The sequence below is a fragment of the Rhyacophila brunnea genome, unplaced genomic scaffold (assembly GCF_057557595.1).
Source record: "Rhyacophila brunnea isolate RB1 unplaced genomic scaffold, BYU_Rbru_1.0 scaffold_12, whole genome shotgun sequence".
Taxonomy (NCBI): domain Eukaryota; kingdom Metazoa; phylum Arthropoda; class Insecta; order Trichoptera; family Rhyacophilidae; genus Rhyacophila; species Rhyacophila brunnea.
This window is the reverse complement of record NW_028232774.1, coordinates 20,856,727-20,880,245: the sequence shown is the minus strand read 5'-3', so window position 1 is coordinate 20,880,245 and position 23,519 is coordinate 20,856,727. Positions and strand designations below refer to the sequence as shown.

General features: G+C 32.8%; 1 protein-coding gene across 2 annotated transcripts in view; it reads right to left on the bottom strand.

Annotated features, from left to right (window-relative positions):
* Positions 1-23,519, bottom strand: part of B4 (imaginal disc development protein B4) — a 172,411-nt gene that overhangs the window by 5,729 nt on the left and 143,163 nt on the right. The gene's annotated exons all lie outside the window — the stretch shown is intronic.

The window sequence follows — 23,519 nt, the reverse complement described above, 5'->3', positions numbered from 1 at the left end:
TGAAGTGTATTCGACGAATTGCACAATACGAAGTAGACACACACAGAGGGCAGTCAGTCTCTAGTTGATGTCCAGCGCGTTCAATATCGAGTGATTGGTTATATTGTGTTCCATCCATTTATTACATATGTAGGTACTTACTTATAAATTGATATGAATCAGATTTAGGTATAATGTTTATTGAAATAATTTAAATTATGTCAAGGTTCTCGATTATCGCAGCAAAAAACAATAAATAAGTACTTAATAACAGCAGAAGATGAATAAAAAATAAATATAAGAATATTTTTTCTTTGGTATTTTAAAAGCCTCAATTCGACCCTGTGCTAAAATGAGAGAAGTACGAACGTTTTATAGGTAAAATAATTATTATTTAACAGCCTCAAGTCGTATAATAAAAGGAGACGTGTTCAAATATTCACGGCTTTTCATCATACCCCCAAAACAAAATGATGTCCATGAATTGCAAGAAAAACAATTTTAATCATTGCGCTTATATTCCGAACACGCGTCGAACGTTATGTCGCAGGGGAGATCAAACATTTAACATGAGAGGACCGCGGCCACAATAATAATTAAATGAAGGCACTATGCAACGAGAGGAGTTCGATGAATAATATTGACTAATGTACGCAAAGTCAGCAGTAGATATCTAGGTTCGTTCATACAAATTTCATTCCGTCGCAAACAGATGAAGATGCAGTCAAGCTATAAAAGTGAACTACGCGTTGTGTAGGCCTCGCATTGCAGGTGACGCGAGACGTGTTGATGGAGCGAGGGAACTGACGCGACTTTGTGCTTGTCCTGACAGGGTGTAGGTAGTAAGTAACTAGTTGAAAAAATATTCGTACATTGTAATAAGGGTGATTATTGTAATACATGCATATTGAACATATTGTTTAATTCATATTTATTGCGGGTAGTTGAAATACGTACGTTGCAATTAATAGGTAAGGGTGATAACGTTATCGCATTTATTTCTTCATTATTTCGGCGCAAACTTTTCATTTGACATGGCATTTTAACCTGTAAACCTATGCTGTAAACAAACATAATCTCATCATTCTTCACGGTAATAATATTATATCTGTGGTCAATTTATGATATGAGCAGTGTTGCTAGTTTTGGGTAAGATATACCTACCAAGAGTTTTCTGGACATTCCAATTAGATCAATTCCAACTATTGAAATAGTTTTGTATAATTTACCATTAGGTACAGTTTAAAGGGAAATTTCAAACTCTTATAGTGAAAAATGACATATTTATCTATTAATCATAATGTATTAAAAATTATCACGAATATACTTTAATTTTCATATTGTGTAGTGTACATACAATCAAGTTTATTCTAATATCAAAATTGTAATTTATAATTTAAACAAATTTGAAATTAAAAAACATACAAACGTGTTAAAATAAATATTTTTTTAAAAAAATGTAATTGAATTTTGAATAGATATTATGTATTTCAGACGTAGATAAATCGCGGGAAATGAAAACGTAAAACCGGGTATTAAATGTACTAAAATGAAACGGGATGCAGAAACTACATGCAAAAAGCGGGAAAACGTGAATTCCGACCACGTAATATCGGGGTTCAGTAGACGTTTGCCATGTGAAAAATTGTATCGAAGAGATTTTTTGCGATTCAGTAAAGATTCGTCTTAATTAAACACACCTGGCACGAAGTGTGTAGCCACACACCGCCATCTGTGACTGTGATAATGGTCGCAATAGTAAAGTTGTGTACGCACGAAAATGTGTTACGTTACGTGACTTTGAGCGATTTCACATGGACGTGAGCGAATCACGGATGAGTGCCTCTATCAGATTCAAACAACCTTTTAATACCAATCATCATCATTGGCTCGGATCAATCCACTATCAGATGAAGGCCTCTCCAAGTTGATTCCACTCTTCCAGTCAGGCGCGCACACATGGGTCCGAACCCTTCAGGAACAAATAAAAAAGATCACAAATGAAATGTTTGCTTTTAATATATGTGTGTCTAAAAAATGAGTAAGCACGGTGCGGATGATACAAACGGACACTGACTATCGTAATAATTAATACCGTTAAGGCGACCTATAGGTGCATGTAATTAAATGGTAGGCATGAGGAATATACTCGGTAAAACGTGGTGACCACATTGGAAGCAAATGCGTCCGGAAAGTAGTTGGCGGGGAAAGAGCGGCGGTCTGTGATACCGTATAGCTGTGGAATTTCCAAGTTCCGTAGCGAGTCGCATACGGTATATTAATATCTACATAACACAATAATCATAATTAAATTAGTCCAAGATGCACAGAATGTCGACTTACGTTAAATCGAAATAACGTCAGAATGACATGCACAGATAAAATAAAATTAATATACTTACCTAATGATAGCTGCAAAAGAAGCGAGATAGTGAGGTAACGTCGCGTCCGCAGTCTGAAATTATTGTTGCCAGCTTTTTAAATTTCGATTTCCCGATAATTGCTATATTTAATTAATAGATAGTTATTATAAGGTTTAAATAATTTTATAGTTCGTAATCTTATCATGTAAACATAATGTGAAATTAATAAAGACATTTTACACAAAAAATCTTATGTATATATTTTTTTAAATATATCGTTTCATTAAGTGTCTACGGCGATATTATGATGTTCAATAATTGGTAACATTATTTAGATGTTAAGTTCAGTTATAATTATGATAATAATATAATAACAAGTAGGGTCCAAAAGTCAGTACGCAAACCACAGGTTACGTGTTGCTGATTTCTACACGAAATATAATACAGAGGACAACAATAGAAACAAATTTCTTTGATTTGATCTAGATTTAGTGATACTATATTATTTAATTTCATACATTATGAGGCTATCTTTTTTAAATCACAGGCACGCGTTGCCCTTATTTATTATTTGAAAAAAAAACATACCAAGTATTTATTAAGGATTCACCAGGGAACTTAAAAATAAAGGAAGTATGTGAACTTCTAGGTTCGGCTGTAAGAAGGAACAAATCTCGAGTGTGGATAAATATGAGATAAACTTAAACACGTTTTAAAGAATAATATGTTATTTTTAATATTTACGTCTGTATCATAATATGCATAATGCATATTATGCATTAAAGTTTGTCACGTAAATGAAACTCACATTCAATATTGGTAATATTTGAGGACATTCCGGAGGCGTTGTAGGTATTTATTGTGTTTAAATTATTAACCAACCCTGTCGACAAAGTGTTGGTCTATGATGACTGACTTTTGCATTTATAGCTTCTGTTTTGTGGGATAAGCCTTCCCGTACAAAATCTCAATAGGTACTATGTGCGAATTTGTGAGATTTTAAAAAATCGAACTATACTTGGTTAAACAAGTTTAAAAAAAGAATGTAATACCTACATATTATTTTGTGTGTACCTAGACATATTTAATTAACCTCTAAGATACGAATTCATATAAAGACATTATGTTGCGACGTTACGTACCTACCTATATTACGATAATAATATTATTTGGTATGTTACATTATCTAGAGAAAGTGATACAAAAGTTACGTTCCTATTAAAGTATATTAAGAAATTTATCGCAACAGATTAACTGAATGACCCAGTAAATTGCTTATTTAAATTTAATGTACATAGTATCCAGTGACGTCCCGTGGGGGTAGGCAGATTGAGCGTCGCTTGGGGGCGGCAGTTACTCGAAGGGCGGCAAATAGAGGAGAATCATTAGGTATATATCTAGAAATACCTACCTAAACTTAGTAATACCGGAAATATCTTTTCATTAAAAAAACAGCTCACTGCTTGGAAAAAATGTAGGTATTAATTAACATACAAGGTTCAACAGGACTGTATTTTTGTCGGGTTCGCGATGTCTAGTTTACTTCCGTTGTCTTTGGAGGTTACATAATTGATGACCAGCAATGACACGTGCAGATTTTCAAATTATAGATAGGTACATACCTACTTACCTAATTTAAAATTCATCCACATATTTTTGCCAGTCACTCGCGAGTTTTAGAAGTTGTCAGGTGTATTGAAGGAGAGATGGCATTTAAATTAGATTTAGTGGCATATATTTTATTAGTAATGTATGTATGTACACAATACATTTCTTAGATATTTTAGTCATGAAAGGATGATAAAAAATAATGTATAAAAAAATTGGGACGGCATTTTGGCGCTGCCTAGTGGCGGTATTTTGTCAAGGGGCGTCACTGATAGTATCTCCCTATACGCGTATCAGTAAAATAATAAAGGACCGGAAATAACTACTGTTTATTGCATATTAAACGCAGGAAATCAATTTTAATATTGCCACGTTACAAGTTGTATTATATTATAGATTATATCATAAGAAGCAAGATGAAGCAGGCAGAGTAAGCGATGTGATGGTTCCACGAAACGTTAGTTAATCATTAGTCTTAGTTTAGTATCTAGTTTTTTTGTCAGCTTCATTTTTATGTAAGTAATATATTTAGGGGTCCATGAACAAACAGAACAGTGACAAAACAGAATAGCGATAAATAGAACTATGACCTTTCAGGAAAAATATAACATTTAATATTAAAATTGCCGTATCTCTATGTTGTGTAGATTTCTAATGACACAGGTTTTCATACGCCGTAAAAAATCAAATTATATAATTTCTGCATCCCTAATCGCTGGAAAGCCTCAATTAAACGGGACTCTGAGTTGCCGGCAAGCTAGGTATATGTCGTCAACCTAATATGTATGTTAAAAATGCTTGGGTGACTAGGTACAACGGAATAATGGGCTTAATAATTCTGAGGAGTTATGCATGATTATCAAAATCAAGCAGATAGATTGAGCTAATAGCTGAATAGCCAACATGCAGTGATTATCATATTAAGTATTTGTATATATTTCGTTTATAAACTTAAAATTTATAAGTATTTAATTAATAAATAGATACGACAAAAATGAATGTTTTATTTTTCCCTTGGCTATTCTGTTTTGTCCCTGTTATGTTTTTTTGATGACATGATAAAATAGAACATTGTTCTATTTTATCATGTTCTGTTTTGTTCGGTTAAGCGTCGATGACATTGAGCTACTTAACAAGCCGCTAGTGGCGAGTTTAAAAGCGGGCGAGTCAGCTAGTGCGATTGTGATGATGACACACAAAACTTTCCACTCGCTCAGAAGCCAACAAGCTAGCGAGATGAAACCGTCATTATTGTACTATTTGACAGGACGTATTGAGTAGTTCGTTTTGTTACCGGCAGGTTCGCCACTATCGCTCTACCGCGCAGACGCAGATCGGCCCACACGCCAGCGAGTAGCGATTAAAGTAGTCCGGCTTTCAACTTTTCTCGGTAGATTGTTTACAATCTGCTTGTTAGCTAGTTCGATGATGACACTGGGCGAGTTTGCAAGCAGATTGTAAATTCCCCGGCTTGTAGCTTGTAAAGTAGCTCAATGTCATCGACGCTTTACCGATGTGATATAGTCGTTTAGTAGGTGACATGGCGCAATATTCTAGACGTAATGAGCTAGGCGAGTGGACAATCGCTGGACAAATACACTGTTAATGTGCACTGAGGGGCGCCCAAAAACCCGCTGGATAGATGAACTCACAAAGAATTGAGGACCGAGAAGAATAGAGGAAGCTATGGGGAGGCCTTCATTTATTCGTGGATCAACCTCGGTTGATGACGATGATAATATATTATATCATAACAGATTTCAATTCCTTCCCTCCCTATTAAATTTTCCCTCCTAGTCAAATTCCGTTTGCTAATGCAACTGAAAATTATGTAATCTGTAGTATTAACTATTAAGTGCAGTTAATCCTTGATTTACCGGGACCGTGACAACTGCGTGGCGGATTAATAAATAACGATCAAATAGGCCAGATGTTTTTGTAATACCGGTATTCTAGGTGTGAAAATTCTGTTTGGGATAGTAATTTATGGCCACTAACGTATGTTTAGGTACCTACTGCATTATTATACATATTTCGTTTGAATCTGTTGACTACCTGGTAGTCAGTACCAATTCTAATTTCCTAAAAATGAATAAGCAAGATGCATACCGTATTGACCACACTAAATTACACTTAGTACAAAAACAACGCTCGTAATGATAATTTTTGGCCCACTAAACACTTAAGAATGTTAGCCCAAGAAATGTTTCTCAAACTGTTAATTGAGGCCAAGGATACAAAAAAATCGTGATTAATTTCGTCATCACAATTTCAGCCTGGAAGTCATCCACTGCTGGGTTACCTTCGTCTGTCTATTGCATCCCCCCATACTATAAGATATATTAGTAATGCATAGCAGTAACATTTTTTTATAAATCACAGCAATACAAAATAAATACTGAACGTAAAATGTTGCAATTTCTCCAATACCTATTACTAGTCGACGACAAACTCCATTGAATGATTTAGCGAATATACCTATTTAACTATATTTTGTTAAATTCAAAATTGAAGATATACCGAGTGTGTTGACAAAATAATAATTTGAAAAAGTGCTATAACCATAGACATCTTGGGTCTATTCTATACTTATCGACCGCTAAAGTGATAAAGTGATAAATATTATCAAACTTAGGGTAAGTTTGTATCCAAAGTATTAGCACTTATTGTAACAATTACAATAAGTTGGTTGTATTGTTGCAATAAGTGCTATATTTTAACAGCACCTATATTGCTGCTGTTAAAATATAGCACTTATTGCAACAATTACAACCAACGTATTGTAATCGTTACAATAAGTGCTAATACTTTGATACAAACCTACCCTGAAATTGATAATATTTATCACTTTATCACTCTAGTGGTCGATAAGTATAGAATAGAGCCACTGATGTACGAAATATTTCTTTATTCTCAATGTTAACACGATGACGTTTACAATAATACTCTTTTATTGTATTCATATTATATTATTTTCTGTGGTCAATAAATGTTAATTTCAATGTTGAGAAAAGACAAGGAATAATAATGATATAATTATACGTTTTAGGCTAAGCTCGCAAAAAACCCCAAATTCTTCATTTTCGACCTTCACCCAGCTATACCTACCGTGAACTAGCATTTTACATATTCTCCCACATAGTTTTCAATTTTGAATAGGCAGTTTCAAAAATACTGGTTGCCCGAGGCCTCGCGTTTTTATGAATTTCCCTGATCGTACCCACATGCTCTCCACGCCAGTATCTACACGTTTGGTCTATCTCTCGCCTAGAATCCTTGCAATACGTCCTGTTCAAAGAAGCAATCCTCTCCAGCATTTTCCTCAGCAATCCTATGTGTGTGTCTTCGGTTCCACTGATTGTTTTATACCTCAAAGGAAAGGGGATTGCATATTTAGGGGCATGGTTTCCACACCGTACGTCAGGATCGGCAAGATGCGTTGATTAAAATTTCATATTTTAAATTAGTTTATTTTTCAAATGCACCGTTGTCCAAAACGTAACATAATAGTATTTGTAGATATCTACTTGATAGCGACCCACATGTTGATCATTTGTTAAAATTACAGGTAAATTTAAATTATTACAAAGTTTTCTTTGAACACAATTACTCATTCAGAAGTGTTTCATCATTATGATTACTAGAATTTTAAAACTAGTTAAATATGTATAATAACATTAATAACAAAAAAGAAGTTTTAACAACTATTATTATTGTAATCGATTGCAAATATGTCAACTATAAAAAGTTTTTTTGTTAAATATAATTTTATAACCAGTTTGCAGATGAGTCATCTCATGAATTAAATGTAAATCCTAAGGTGATCAATGAATAATATTGAATTTAACGTTTGTATGTAATGTAATGTGGATAGGTAGCTCGTAGATTGTTTTTTTAGGTACTTTAATAAGTTTAATTTGGGTGATTGTGTTAAAAATGTAATGAATAGTGATCGAGTCTGTTTGTTGTGTATAAGGGAGCTGCGGTTATCTGATGTTTATGAACATAATTCGGCACATTTCCTGTTTAGAACCTACCGTTGTTTATGAGATCTGACATTTTTCTATTGTCTGTGTTACGGTTTCAGATGTAATGCAGTGATACACTCAAATGGACATTCCCTCCCTTTTAAGATTAACCTTTTCGTATTTGTCATTGCACCATGACCTGTAAGCGTCAGTGTCACGGCTAGAAATGGACCGGAGCGGACTGCTCCGGTTCGTAGAATTCTCTCACTCCCTTTCGTGAAAATTAAACCTTGCATTCCGGTTCGTGTATTATTAGGAACATAATGAATCTCATAGTCAGTTGCATCAACGCGTGTTAACCAAAGTGTTGCATACCATACCGCTAGCGACAATAATTTGATTTTTGAGACTCCTTTACTTTCGGCTGTATGGATATTATTCGTGGCTCTATCCGACTGACCTTCTCTTAGGTATCTTACACACTGTAGCTTAAAACTTAGAAGGGATCTTTATTTAGCTACATTTTTTCCGACTTATACGCGGCGTAAATGTGAACTCTGCCATTCTTGGTGGTATTGGCTTGTCTGTCTCTGATAATTGCCTTAGAAATCGAGGGCATCCGTTTTTTGTTCTCCCAAGATGCAGAACTAACCTGCAATTAGCGATGCCAATTGAGAGGGCAATAACCATGTTTAATAAAATCGCATCGGATATTGACATATTCCAGCTACGTGACGATGAGTATAGGTGGACGTTGTTTTATAAATTCTTAAAATAGGGTCTGCTTAACTCATCCGGTGTACTTCCTTGTACTTATCTAATATTTTTTTGTATTTACACTATTAAACTGTTTAATAACTTAATACTGATCTATCTCTTTTTTATGTAATACTGTTTTAATAATATTTCTTTGTTTCTAAATGTCATGATGTGAACGTCTTAAAAATAAATAAAATTTGAATTTGAATAATTGATATAAATATACGTGAATGCACGTTAATATCAACTTGAAATTAATAAGATCTTTTTTTCTATTTAGGTAGGTACAAACATTAGGATAGGTCGACAGTCAATACGGTTGATGTTAGTACCTGCTTGATGTTAATTGTATATAAATTCGATTTTATTAAGAGTATACATATTTAAAAAAATCATCCTTTCCGAAAATCGATAAATAACAAGGATTACGATATTTGGACCTAAATACAATGATTCACAGCGGTCGTCCTAATATCGCAATAGGTTGTAACCGGACAGAATTCAAATCAAATAATTATTATGCAGAGTCAACATTTTTTTTTGCATTTGCAAATACTATCTTCCTTGAAATGTTTAGTGGACATTCCATCGCGAACATTGTATACCAGCTCAAATCGGAAATGGTAGGTCGACAGAGTGATTCTTTCGAGATATACGTTTTATAACAAATATGCTGTGTACCTACTTAGTTACTATACAGGGCCGAATTAGGTGCGAGTTGCTCCGATTTGAACATGTAAAATTGATTGAAAATGTTGACGAGTGTACAGTGGCGCACCCAGGGGGTGGGCCAAGGGGCCCTGGCACCCCCCAAACATGAAAATTATCAGAATGATTTTAAACATTGAAATTTAAAGCCAATAAACTATACCTTTGGGCCTAAAAACACGGCAAAAAATGATTTGTAATTCTCCAGCACCCCTTTTAGAAAAAATTCTTAGATTTTAATTTCTAACACAACACTAATCTCAGATTTTTTAAAACCCAATCCTTAATGGAACTGTCAAAAAATTTTCGCTGTTTACCCGAATTCCGGAGTGGTGTAGGTCATGGCTGGGGAGGGCTGACAGGGCTCTAGCCTGGGGGCCGGGGCTGTGGGGGGCCCGGCGTGTCGGGTTGACCAGGTAAGTGAGATAAACACACAACATAAATTACCTTTAATAGTAAAAAAATATATTTCATGGTCGCTATTATACTTCATGGTCATGAAAATTTTCAATTACTTATATAATTGTGCAATATTTTTTTTGATTATTATGTGTCGATACTCGACAGCTCCATTATTAAAGTAGATGTATTAAAAATCGCCAATAATTCACTGTATAAGTACCCTTAATTTTAACTAAAACACAATTTGAAAAACGTTAATGTAGTGTTTTACACTGCCTTTAATCTTAGCGGTAGGTAGGGGGGCCACCAATCCTAGCCTGAGGGCCCGTTTCAGGATGTGGGGACCATGGTGTAGGTAATAGACAAAAGACCGATAAACGAGAAGAAGAAAAAGAGCCTATGAGACTAATTTACATTCTCCTCCTTGGCCCCCCCCCCAATATTAAATCCTGGGTGCGCCACTGCGAGTGTATGCTTAACAAGAACCTAATTTTAACCAACAATTTAATAATTTACAAATATTTTTGTAAAGAAAAGGGGGGACATGCTCGTCGAAGGTCAAAATTTAGTTTTTATTGTATTTTCAAACCATGATCCTGGACACTCCTTAAACATTGTAGATAATCTATTTATATAATTTTGAAGCCTTATTATCCTTTATAGTTATTTTAAACATTTGATGACTGCATAAAGTATTTTTGTTACATAAAATAGTATTCTTTTAAACCTCTCGCTCTAATGTTTTAGAATATAGTCATATTTCGGTACATAACTGTGCAGTGGTGTTAAGATTTTTTACGTTTATTAATTTTTAAACGCATTTATGAAACCATTAGTATAATTTATTACGAGATAATTTTTGTAAAATATTCACGATAAAAAATTATATTGATAATCTCTGTGATCCCAAATTTCACAAGAATTAGGCATTTTATTATTCAAAAAATCGGCAAAATTAACACATTTGAAAATGATTCTAAATACACTTATTATAAGCTATATCTTTGACCATTCAAGTGTGATAAACATCTTATCAATAATGATTGCTTTATAATAATTATTGACCTAAGAATAAGGTAGTGTTTTTTTGAAATACGCCATTTCTTTTGTCATTCCCTAGTGGTAAAGCTACAACATATGGCCGTAGCCATAAATTGACAAACTATAATTCAAGTAGGGAGTAAAATTATGTTAACGCGCGTGTTTGAACATGTACCTAACCGATTTTTTTTATTTTTTTTTTAAACGGTACATGTTCAAACACGCGCGTCAATATCATTTTACTCCCTACTTCAATTATAGTTTGTCAATTTATGGCTACGGCCGTATGTTGTAGCTTAACCACTGGGGAATGACAAAAGAAATGGCGTATTTAAAAAAAAAACACTACCCTATTCTTAGGTCAATAATTATTATAAAGCAATCATTATTCATAAGATGTTTATCACACTTAAATGGTCAAAAACATAGCTTATAATAAGTATCTTTAGAATTATCTTCAAATGTGTTAATCTTGCCGATTTTTTGAATAATAAAATGCCTAATTCTTGTCAAATTTGGGATCACAGAGATTATCAATATAATTTTTTATCGTGAATATTTTACAAAAAATTATCTCGTAATAAATTATACTAATGGTTTCATAAATGCGTTTAAAAATTAATAAACGTAAAAATTCTTAACACCACTGCACAGTTATGTACCGAAATATGACTATATTCTAAAAAATTAGAGCGAGAGGTTTAAAAGAATACTATTTTATGTAACAAAAATACTTTATGCAGTCATCAAATGTTTAAAATAACTATAAAGGATAATAAGGCTTCAAAATTATATAAATAGATTATCTACAACGTTTAAGGAGTGTCCAGGATCATGGTTTGAAAATACAATAAAAACTCAATTTTGACCTACGACGAGCACGTGGGCCGTTAAATGAATTCATTAAATATCATACATCGTAACTTATATTTATTTTAAATTCTTCTTTACACACATCAAGTAAAAACCAAATACCTAAATCAATAATATTATCGTTCGATATGTAGGTATATTTATAAGTAATATAAAGATATACATTTTTTATTTGTGATTATTTAAAAATAATTACAAGATAAAAAGAACTTTTTATATACAAAGTTTTTAAATTTTCTGTTGAATCATATAAACTTGACTTGACTAGCTTAAAATAATACCAAAATGTCATTTTGACACTCATATTGATTTCCATACGCACGTATATATTAATAATTTCCTAGCAACCAATAATAGTGGATTGGATTACGGATTTCTTCCGAAATAACTTTTCATACAAAACAGAATTAACTGAAAATGAATTTAATTCTACAAAGGTGGCTAAAAGTATTTAAAAAATGCACTGGCATCGTGTTCTGATATAGTCTAAAAGATTCAAATGTCTAGCTAGTCGGGAAGTTAATTAAAAATCGATTGCAAGATTTGTACCAGACAAACAACCACCGGACAAATAAGAATACGACCTAATAAAAACGTTGTAATAATACATACCTACTTTCTATTAATATATTTTCATTTCTCAGATTTTTTAAATCTTTTAATATTCTTAAATTTGTTGTACCCATATTGTATGCCAGACATGTCCAACTTCGAGTAGGACGTGATATACCGCACTCTCTTGTATTTCAACATTACAAAGCAAACCTAAATCCCCATTCGTCGCCAAAATTATAAATTTTGGTTTTATTTTGGACATTCACTGCACTCATCGTCAAATATTTTTTCTACGATGGCAAGATGAAACTCTCTCTTTACAGTGTCCAATCCTAAGAAGATCATATGGGCCCCCACAGAATGGTGGTTGCATTAACAGATTTTTGTTTTTACGAGAAATGGATGTAAGCCACTAGCTCAACATACTAGATCAATACTCTGGTACCACAGAAGGTACCACAGAAAGCCAAACGTACAAATAGCTGCCTTGAGATTTGATGTGTTTAGATTTATCAATATATTCACGCCATACACGGAATTACTTAATATGTTTTATAATTTTCACTACGTATCTGTTATTAATAAAGTATGTAAAACGGCGAACAGAATAATAATCGGGAGTACAAAATACGACATAACAACGATATTACAAACATTACATAAACACGTTGGGAAATGTTCTGCCACCTTAAGATATTATATTTTATTATGTGGCGATCATTACGAATGATCATGATGAAAGTGGTGTTCGCAGTCGGTACATTATTTAAGTAATAAATGCGGAACCTAAAACCGGGGGCCGATACTACCCGCCGCTGACAAATCGGCCGCCATTGAAAACAGTGCGCGAATCAAATCGGTGATAGGTGAGGTATGCCGTGACATGGACTGTAAATCGCAGTTCGCAATAATTAAATAGCATCTAGAACCGAGGTGCAAGGATACCTTTGCCGTATTTACTATTAAAGGGGCACTGGGATAATATGTATTAGGGGGCACTGGCAACCTAACTATTGCAAATTTATATCGGCTTTATGAGGGGCTTAGTGTCATAACTCAGAATCTCCATCAATGTGTGTTTTTGGCAAACCAAAAAAAACTGTTTTTATGCTACAGTTGCGAATAACCAGTTTGATTATAGTTTTATTAGATGGATGATCGCAAAAGAAATTGCCTGTAGTAAATACAGATGTTATTTTTCGTCAAACATTCAAGATATCTTCAATTTAAACTTGGAGATTCTTAGTTTTGATGTGAGTCTATGGAGATTATTAGTTTAGAAAATACGCCATAAGGATATTATGAGTTATATTTTATTAATTATATTTGATATAATATTATATTATAATATAATATAAATATAATTAATTATATTTTATTAATTATATTAATTAAGTAAAACTTGAATAAAACTGGGGAACAAATGCTTACACTTTGATAGATAAACAAATAAGTACTGTCGAACATGACAGTTCAATGCTGCCTTCTCATTAGCTGGAATGGAGATTCTTAGTTTAGAAAATTATAGGGCATTGGAGAATATAAGTTTTGAAAATAAACACAGATTTCACTTTCATTTTGTATGGGAGATTGTCAGCTTTGAAAAATAATTTATACTTTTAATGGTAGGTATGAGTACGGAGAACAATGCTGCATTCATAACTCATTTTTGGTATATGCTGGAGATTATGAGTTTTGATACCAACGCCCTCATATGATAGAATAAAATTGTTCAATTGATACATGCCGCTAAACTATTACATTTAATATTGGTTTATATTATGCATCCATGGTTGTGAGACATGACATCTTACTACGCTTCAAAGGTCTCGATACACTGATACAACCGCGTTATAAAAATTCGAGTTCGTGAGCGGACACGGCAGTTACCTACGAATCAAAAATATGAACCGTTAAAATTACAATGCACGTGGTACTGCACTAAATTATATTGGCCACCGCACGAGAGAAAATAAATGTCAAAACAGACCAGCATATTATAGGTATATTACTGCTATATGTCATCATGATAATTAGGATCGCGTATAGATACTTTAGTAAACTTCCACAGTGTGTTCTAGAATGAAGAGCAAAACTAATACATAGTTTAATGCAGCACACTTTCCAATCACTTGCGCCACCCAGTTTGGAATCACTGTCCTAGTAAATGGGTTTGATTCAAAATAACTTCATTCTGCTACAAACTTATAGAATTTACTAAATATAGCTACGTGCAGGCCTAAGATTTATATGCAATTTTCAAATCAGTAAGTGCCATACTTAGTGTCTATGGTATTGCATTACAATAAATTAATTTGAATAATATTCGCAAATGCATTTACCAGTGGCAGCCGATATGGGCGAACAGTGTGGGCTCGTGACAAATCCAATAATTAATTATCAAATTGTCGATTATTATTCATTTTGATAGACACCGATATGAATTTATTACAATAAGCTTGACTTACAATGATTTTGTGACTATATAGATTCACATTCACATTTTTATGATTTAATTAAAGCAGGATATACCGAATAATTGAAACAGAGAAAATTTCATTACTCCATTTATCATTTATTTATTAGCATTCAGTGGCATATTAGATAATTATTATACTTTATACTATGATAAATAAACACGTTGTTAAGTACGCCAAGTGTTGCGTTCCTAATAAAATTTTCCATTCCGGGTTTGTGGACATTACAGATCAAGGGTACCTACAGTAAAAAATATAGTTTCATTTTGTTTGCGTAGTAAATATAAATAAAATACAATATACATAATTACAAAAAAATATTTACTACACTAGACATAAATATTCATATTTTTTAAAATTGAAAAATACAGAAAAAGATTAGAGTAGGTAATTTAAATGCGAGTATTTATCTATGTGCGCTTTTCCCATGTGAGCTTTTTTCGTGTTTGCTTTAATCCTTTCACCCATTCCGCGAGACCATGCGTCGCTACTTCCGATGAAATGTATTTTTTCCCCCCAAACATGTCCATACTTGCTTGTTTGTCAATATTTTTGTGCATGATTTCCATCCGCCGCGGAATACGAAAAACGTAAACATTTTAAATGTTCTAATACAAATGTTTGTAAACAGTTTCTGTACAACTTTCAAATAGTGTTTATACAGTGTTCATTTTGTTCATTTGTTAATGGATATAATATTATTATGTACCTCATTGAAAAAAAAGGTTCCTACCTCCGAAAACACGTAATATTAGAAAAAAGCTCGGGTCAGTGGCTTAGTTTAGACTAGAAATATTCAAATTATTTGACCACAGAATATTAATAAATAAAAAATATACGCTAATAACGACTAATTCTTCCCTGTATTAAATCGCAAGTGTCTGTATGTTTGCATTCTTTCTTTAACATTCCTTCTACATTATTTACCCACTAACTGATTGCAAATAATTAATAAATATTCAATAATTGAACAATACCATCTTTAGCACTCGTATAATTTTATGAAGCATAGCATCCAATAATAAGAATCCATTTGACTATTGATTTATTCATGATAGTATGGCATGTGTTGTAACAAATAAATAAATTAAAGATTTCTAGAAAAGGCATGCACATCTGATGGTAAGGTATGTAGAAGTCAAATGACGTATCCCAATAAACAGGGGCGGATTGGTGTTAAAATGTAATTGATTACCTAAGTAGGTACTTCAAAAAAAATACCGTGTATTTTAAGACATTGCAGTTAAAATCAATTATTATAGTGAAATCGTGTACACCAGCGCTATAACCAAAGTATCAAAATTTCAATATAAATATATGACTTCGAATCGGACTCGGTCGAACCCTTTTTCTAATAGTTATGTTTCTGAGGCTCTGTAAAATTGTGGATATTCAATAATAAACATCTTAATATATATATTTTATTCTTATTTACCATGTTGGATCCTAAAAATATCACATGGGGCTCCACAGATTGGATGTTGTATTAAAAGATTTGTATTATTACTTTTGATGTTACTCACTTGCTAAACCTATAAGGTCCATACTCTGGGTCAAAACACACATTGAAAAATAATATATGCACCCACGAAACTATAAGTCTGACGCGTAACCGTTCGACCATTGTGGGGACGAAATATTATACTTAATTAGTATTAAATAAATTTTTTTTTAACTGTTTGCAAAGTGTCGTGTATTGATAATTCATTCTAGTGCATGTCATAAGAACACTGATCGTCATCATTCAATATAAAATTTAATATAAGTTCCACTCACCTTTATTCCACACTCAATCCCGCTCCCCCATCACCCATGTCATCGCAAATGAGTATACAGTCCACTTAATTCTATCAGCAGTTATTATACAACAAATATTATCATTGTTTTACGTTCAGCTAATCCAATCCGACTCTACCAATGAATAAATTATATTTTTTCTATTAAATATGTAGATTTAATTTCAATGAAATGATTCCAATTATTATACTACTAGGTTTAATTTTACCCAATCACTAAAATTCAATACATACGATAAAGCATCATATGTATTGATATACTCTATAAGTACGTCATATATATATAATGTATAATACTCCCTATACCTCAGAGCCAAAGTGCCTTAAGTCTAATTTTAGCAAAAAAATAGTTTAGTACCTACAGATTTTGTATCTATATTATCATGAATATCTTAGGATCAATTCGACCGTGTTTAGGAAAAAGGACGTAATCCTCACTGAACAAATTTTACAGGAGAGGCAAAACCGTTTTTTGAGAGTTTTTAGTTAAATATTAAAAAAAAAACAGGCACAAACATTGGGTGCATGATGATTGATGATTTGGTGTAATATATTTTCGATCTAATAATAATTAAATAAGTTATTACAGAAAAATCATTATAATTACGGATACATTTTTTTTTCCATAAATTAAAAATGAATTAATCTCAATTAAAAGCTGAACTTAGATAATAATTCGGCATTTGCGGTTTAATTCCTTTTTATAGAACGTGTATTTAGTTGTATACATTGTTAATATCTAATAAAAGCACTTTTCGAAAAATCGAGGGTTACGCCCTTTTTCCTAAACACAGTCGAATCATACTTTGAGTATATTCATAACAGAACCCCGAAATTGTTACAACAATAAAGTCAATCAATAAAATATTGAATTGCGTTTTCCCCAAAGTGTTTTTTTAATATAAGTGGCTCTCAGGTAAAAATCTTATGTTTACTTTCTATGGATCAACTCTCAAAAGTTTATTTAACAGCCGCATTGAATGTGATCATATTACATCAGTACATTTTAATGACAGCATTCCTAGGTCATAAATACATTTAAAAAATGACATGACACGAATATCATTGTGACGTTATTTGATAATATTATCAAGTATTTGGGTCAACTAATTCGAAATGTATTTAAGTGTAAATGCAGATTTTGAATGTTCACCATTCACTGTTAAAGTTATTTGTTAGACTTTGATGTTGAACTTTCACGCCACTCTACAAGTATTGTTGATAGATTATTGAATTCGTTGATTGCTTGGCTATGCACCTAATAAATATTATTCTTATTAAACGTTTATTTAATAAAACCTAAATACGTTTTTTTCGGTCATTTGATAGCGCTACTGAACTGTAAATTTCAGAGACGAAGATTGTTGGTTTGACGGAGTTTAACAATAATATGTAACCACTGAAAGCAATAACAATAGTGCACTATTCATAGCGCGCGACTATTGATATGTGTTTACACTACACGCAGATACGACCACTAATCACAGTCACCGATGTAACCATTTGCATCCAACTGCATTTCCAATATTCTTTGTATGGAATTCAAACATATTATACGTTTTCGATTAAGAGGCGCAGCGGCCACCTCCGCATGTATATTTTTTTAAATTTGAGTATAACAATAACTATTGTAATATTTTAAATAAGTACATAATTGCGGTTTTTAGTATAGGGGCCTCCAAAACCTATCAGCGCCTCAGTTGTCATTTATTGTTGTAACAACATGCACAAATTTCTCTGCGATACATAGATATCGAGTCTAATGCTGTCAGATTCAGTTCCGGATCGACTATAACTCTTCTATCATTTCTACACATAAATTTGTAGCTGAACGTTAGTACACGTCGCATAGCATGTAACGCCGCACAAAGACGGCATGCGTCACGCTACGGAGTTCAGCGGCAGATAGTTGTCATGACTGAGGTCCGCTCGCACGTCTTCAATTCCATCGCTGATCCCCGCACTTTCAAGGTACCCACATTACCCGCGACCAGACACTTCGCTTCTATTCAAGCGACAAATACATAGGTGCAGCTATAACGACAGCTGGTAGAATCAATGAATAAGATCTGTGCGTCAGACTTCTACATCCCTAAATCCGAAACTGTCTTAAGTAAATATGAAAACACGATAATATAATGAAATAACGACATTTTATGATAAGGGGTAGGTATTTTACATCGTTGAAAGTTGATAAAATCGTTGTAAAAAGATAATAAATATCTTACAATATCATTAATCAATTACTATTTTGTAATACTTTTATACAATCTATCAACATTCAATACATAGTGGCGAAACGCTTGATTGACGTGTCGATAGATTCAATAATTGTTTCTATCAATTCTGTATCCCTAGAAAACACTCTTAGCTAACCTTGCGAGTGAGATTAAACCGGCCATTAATTATTTGCACTCTAAGAGCAGCTGATAAAAAGTCAATATACTTCCCATTTGAAATTTAATGTAGCCATAAAAAAAACAATGAAAAATGAGCTTTAAAAACAGCATAATAATGCCATTAATTATTATCGAATAACTTAGTAGTCAACATTAAATTCTGATATAAAGTTTTGTTTAGGTACTTACTTAAAAATGTTGAAATATGTATTAGTTATCAATATAATTAATAGTTTAACACTAGGACGCTGCGGATATAATATTATGCTGATTTCTAGTACATTGAGAGAATAATTGCGGCTACTATGTCTAAGTCTCCACCCAGATCGTTCCAAATATATGTATCTCCTGGGTACATTTAATTTAGTGTCGTATCGACCGCAAAACCAACAAAAATTATTAAACATCAAATGATAAATTGTATAATTGACCAATAAACACAGACCTACAGGGTGACCGTGTCTATACACTCCTAGCCTCAAGCCACAAGTGACGCTGTGATACATGGCACCTACAAGGGGGCGCTGATAGGGCTCTAGCCTGGGGCCCGGCACGGTGATTCGACCAAAAAGTGAGATGAACACACATCACAAATTTGCTCTAATAGTAAAAAAAGTCGACTGCGGCGCTATTTTCCTTTAATAGTGATAATATTTTAAAATATCCGATAGTGCGATATAATTTTGAATTGTGTCATTACTTGATAATTAACTCCATAATTAGAGTGGATGTAAGTATTAAAAATACACTAAATACCCTTAATTTGACCGTGAACGCCATTTTTCGCCAGTGTTTTCCACTACTGTAGAGCGTCACACTGCCTTTAACCTTGGCGATAGGTAGGGGGACCCGACAAAGATCCTAGCCTTGGAGCCCGCTTCAGGATGTGGGGCCATGCTGTGACATAACCACGACAGTGTGTGCGTAAGAGATTTGGGACTCTTGGCAGCCATGAAGTTCCCAAGTTTACCGTTTAAAATTATTCTAGTACCACACATTATCATGAACGAATCTAATACATATTCTTGATTTAAAATAAAAATAATTGAGGTGCTGAGAATTGAAATAATACAAGTGCATCGTTGACCAAATTGAGTAAATTGACATCAATGCCATTGCAAATTCTACAAAGCTGTTTTAAATATTATTTAAATGAAGTTATGTTATCAAATAATTCTTTATGTTGGCCTATTGAATTGAAACATGATGGCTCTAAAATATTGTTTATAACTGTCATAATTTACAACTGTTTTGACGTTTCAGTATAGCGTACGTATGACAATATGACACACCCACGCGATTTTTGTGATTGTTTAAGGAAATATTTCAAATATTTATTTAATTTTTTTAAATTTACATATATTATCTCCCTTTTTTCATAGTGTATATATTTTAATATGTTTAATGTCATATTGTGAAAGGCCTGTACTTGTAATTAGTATTGTACATAAATGAATTTCAATTTAAATTATGTTAAATATACTAGTAATATATACCTATGTATAAATTCGGAAATAAACTATTCATATTATGAATTCTAAATAAAAGATTTACTTTTCTTTAATATACGTGTGGGATTATAAAAGGTTTTTGACCGCTGCGAGTTTATAATATTATATCTTCACTTTTCATTTTGTCTGGAGTTAAGTATGTACGTACGTATACAAATTTGGAAATCAACTATGTAGATAAATGCAAAGTAGGAGATAGTTTACTCTGTATTGGTGTGGGAATATAAAAGGTTTTTGACCGCTGACAACTGTGAACAGATATTATTATATTATAATATGCTTATAATATAATATATTATCATATATATATGTTTGGTGGTACACCTGGCTCATTTGTCTGTCTGACAATGGATACAGTTATATTATTTCGCTTGTGGCGGACGCACGCCTCCGTGCAAAATAATCAAAGACCAGTGTCATTCTAATATATCATGCTGACGTTTCAAGTATTTAGTATTGCCAAATCATAAATATATACAGTATATACATACGCAGTATAATATAAACGTTTAGAGCACATAATAGGTATGGGATAGCATCTATCAACTGGTAGCTTGATCTGTGCATTTGAGTCTCGAGTGATATGATGCGGAAAGTTTGTGAAATTTGGAAAACCAAAACCTCTACTAATTTCGACTTTGATGTAAAAGAAAATTTATTTAAATTGTAAGATGAATTGAGGCTGTTGGATGTGAGTATATCGGATAATATTTAGATATCATTGAAACAAAGATTCGTAACAACGCAGTAGTCACTCATACGATTAGGTTTTAAAAAATGAAAACTCAGGCCACATGACAATACGGAGTGACAAACATGCACTGCTTCATTTGATCATTCAGAGGAAGAGGGTAAGATAACCAGGAAGAAGAAGTATTTCTTGGCTGAAGTATCTGCATCAGTGGTTAAAAAAAATACGGAATCAGTCTCCGGAGCCGCAGTAAACACGAAGAAGATTAATATGATAAGAAGAAGATAATATTTTATATTATGTTTATATATAGATTTTTTGGACCAAAATGTTTTATCCACTTGAAATCATCTAATCTCTCTCAGTCTCAAGGAACGCTATTTTAGTATAGGTATTAGTATCTTTGCAAGCTATTCACGAGCAGCTTGCAATATTCTAAAGAATTGTGAATATATATTTTTATTTTTACACCTTTTAAATACTAGGTACCTAAATTTCAAATGCGTGAATTTAGATCGTAGATAATCTATACATTCCATTTTAATTATATTATAATATGATAATGCTTTCTCGCGATGTATCTAATTTATTTAATTACATCGATTTGCATTATTTATAGCCGTAATTTTTGTATTTCAATTAAAATTTGTTTATTTTTACATATGCTTTACATTATAAATTCAACATGACGTGAAAAACAAAGAAATAGCTAACAGTATTAACAATATTTATACAACAAAATAAACAGCGAGGTCAGAAGAATACAACATAGAATAACGTCCACCTTTAAATTCACGCAAGTGTAATGTATCAATATCCGATTTGATTTTGTTATATAGTTAATGCCCCCCTCCTTAATAGTTAGTATCAGCTTCAGGTTAGCTGTTTCGTACATCTTGGAGAACAAACAACCGATGGTCCCAATTTCTAAGAATAGTTATCATTGACACAAGAGTCAAGTCAATATTACAAAGAATAGTAGAATTCTCATCTCATTGTGGATTAAATGGTCGTAATTAAACGATTAAACAAGCCAAGGGTAAACGTTAAATATTCGTTTATTATCAAGTCTAACTTAGCGATAATTTTTTGTTTGACGAAAATTACGGGATCGATTCGTCAGAAAAATTAAAAAGGGGCCTCGAAAAAGTTCAAACCAGTCATACAAATTATTAAATTGCACTGAAATCTTTAAAAAAAATCATATTTCTTACGTTATTTACCTGCTTGTAAACAAAAAAATAAATAAACCACCACAATTATTGTGTCATCAGTGTTATTTTTCAAACTAATTATTTTTAGTTACCTATAGGCGTGTTTCTGAGAAAAAGTTACATTGATATTTTTTCTAGGTTTCCTACGGTGATGGTTGAAATGTATGGTTTTTATTTTATAGTAATATTTTAACGCCCACGATGGCCGAGCGGTAACGTGTCGGCCTATAATGTTGCGTTCGTGCCGGGTTTGAATCCCGGGTCCGAAAAAAAACGACTAAAACTATGAGCCTAATAGGTTGAACAAGTGGCTCACATCCATTTTCGAAAAAATAGTGTTAATAACTTCCACTCTATGAAGGCTTATACAATCTTCTTAGGATCGAACACGATAAAAAAATATAGGACCCCCACGTTACTAAACCCGCTACTGAGTCTACCTACCTGCGTATTTATGATAATGGATATCTTAAAAACAATCTTATATAACCACGCAGGTCAAAATTTATCCCCGTTAGATATTGAAAAATTTCTGCGACCGTTTAAATTCTTATTTTGATTGGCAATCAATTAGCTTCACTGCTAATTAGTGTTATCGGAATCTGATTCTATCTTGTTACACAGTTAATTGTCACTTTGTTATATGGTTTCAGGAAGAGGCTACCTCATAAGGACCGTTTATGAATCCGGTATTTGACAGAAAACGCTTGCAAAAACGTATACTGACATAACGGGTTATTTTTTTTGAGACATTTTTTATCGAACCTGTACGGTAAGTATATCATTAAAATTTATATACGGTAACGTTGTCTCTGTGGTCTGTCAGAGGTCGCAGCACGATGGTATAACACTTCAGAATAACAATCTAATCTCCAGCATTCAATTTATTCCCAAGTGGATAAAAATATGAAAGCCAGTCCCCTGGATGAAGTTATTAAAGCTTGGTTCGTTTTATTACTTATGCAAAAAACACACATGGCGCTAAGTGTCCTCAATAAATACCAATATTCAACGCGCATTTCGTTTACATGTCAAACTTTTAATGCATATTATCCTGATACAGTATTGTAAATAAAATATAATTTAAAATTATTTAAGTTTATCCCAGATTTCTCGACATTAAAAGTTTAAACTTTGTCATAGCTTCAATTAGAAGGTACCCATTTCTCATTATT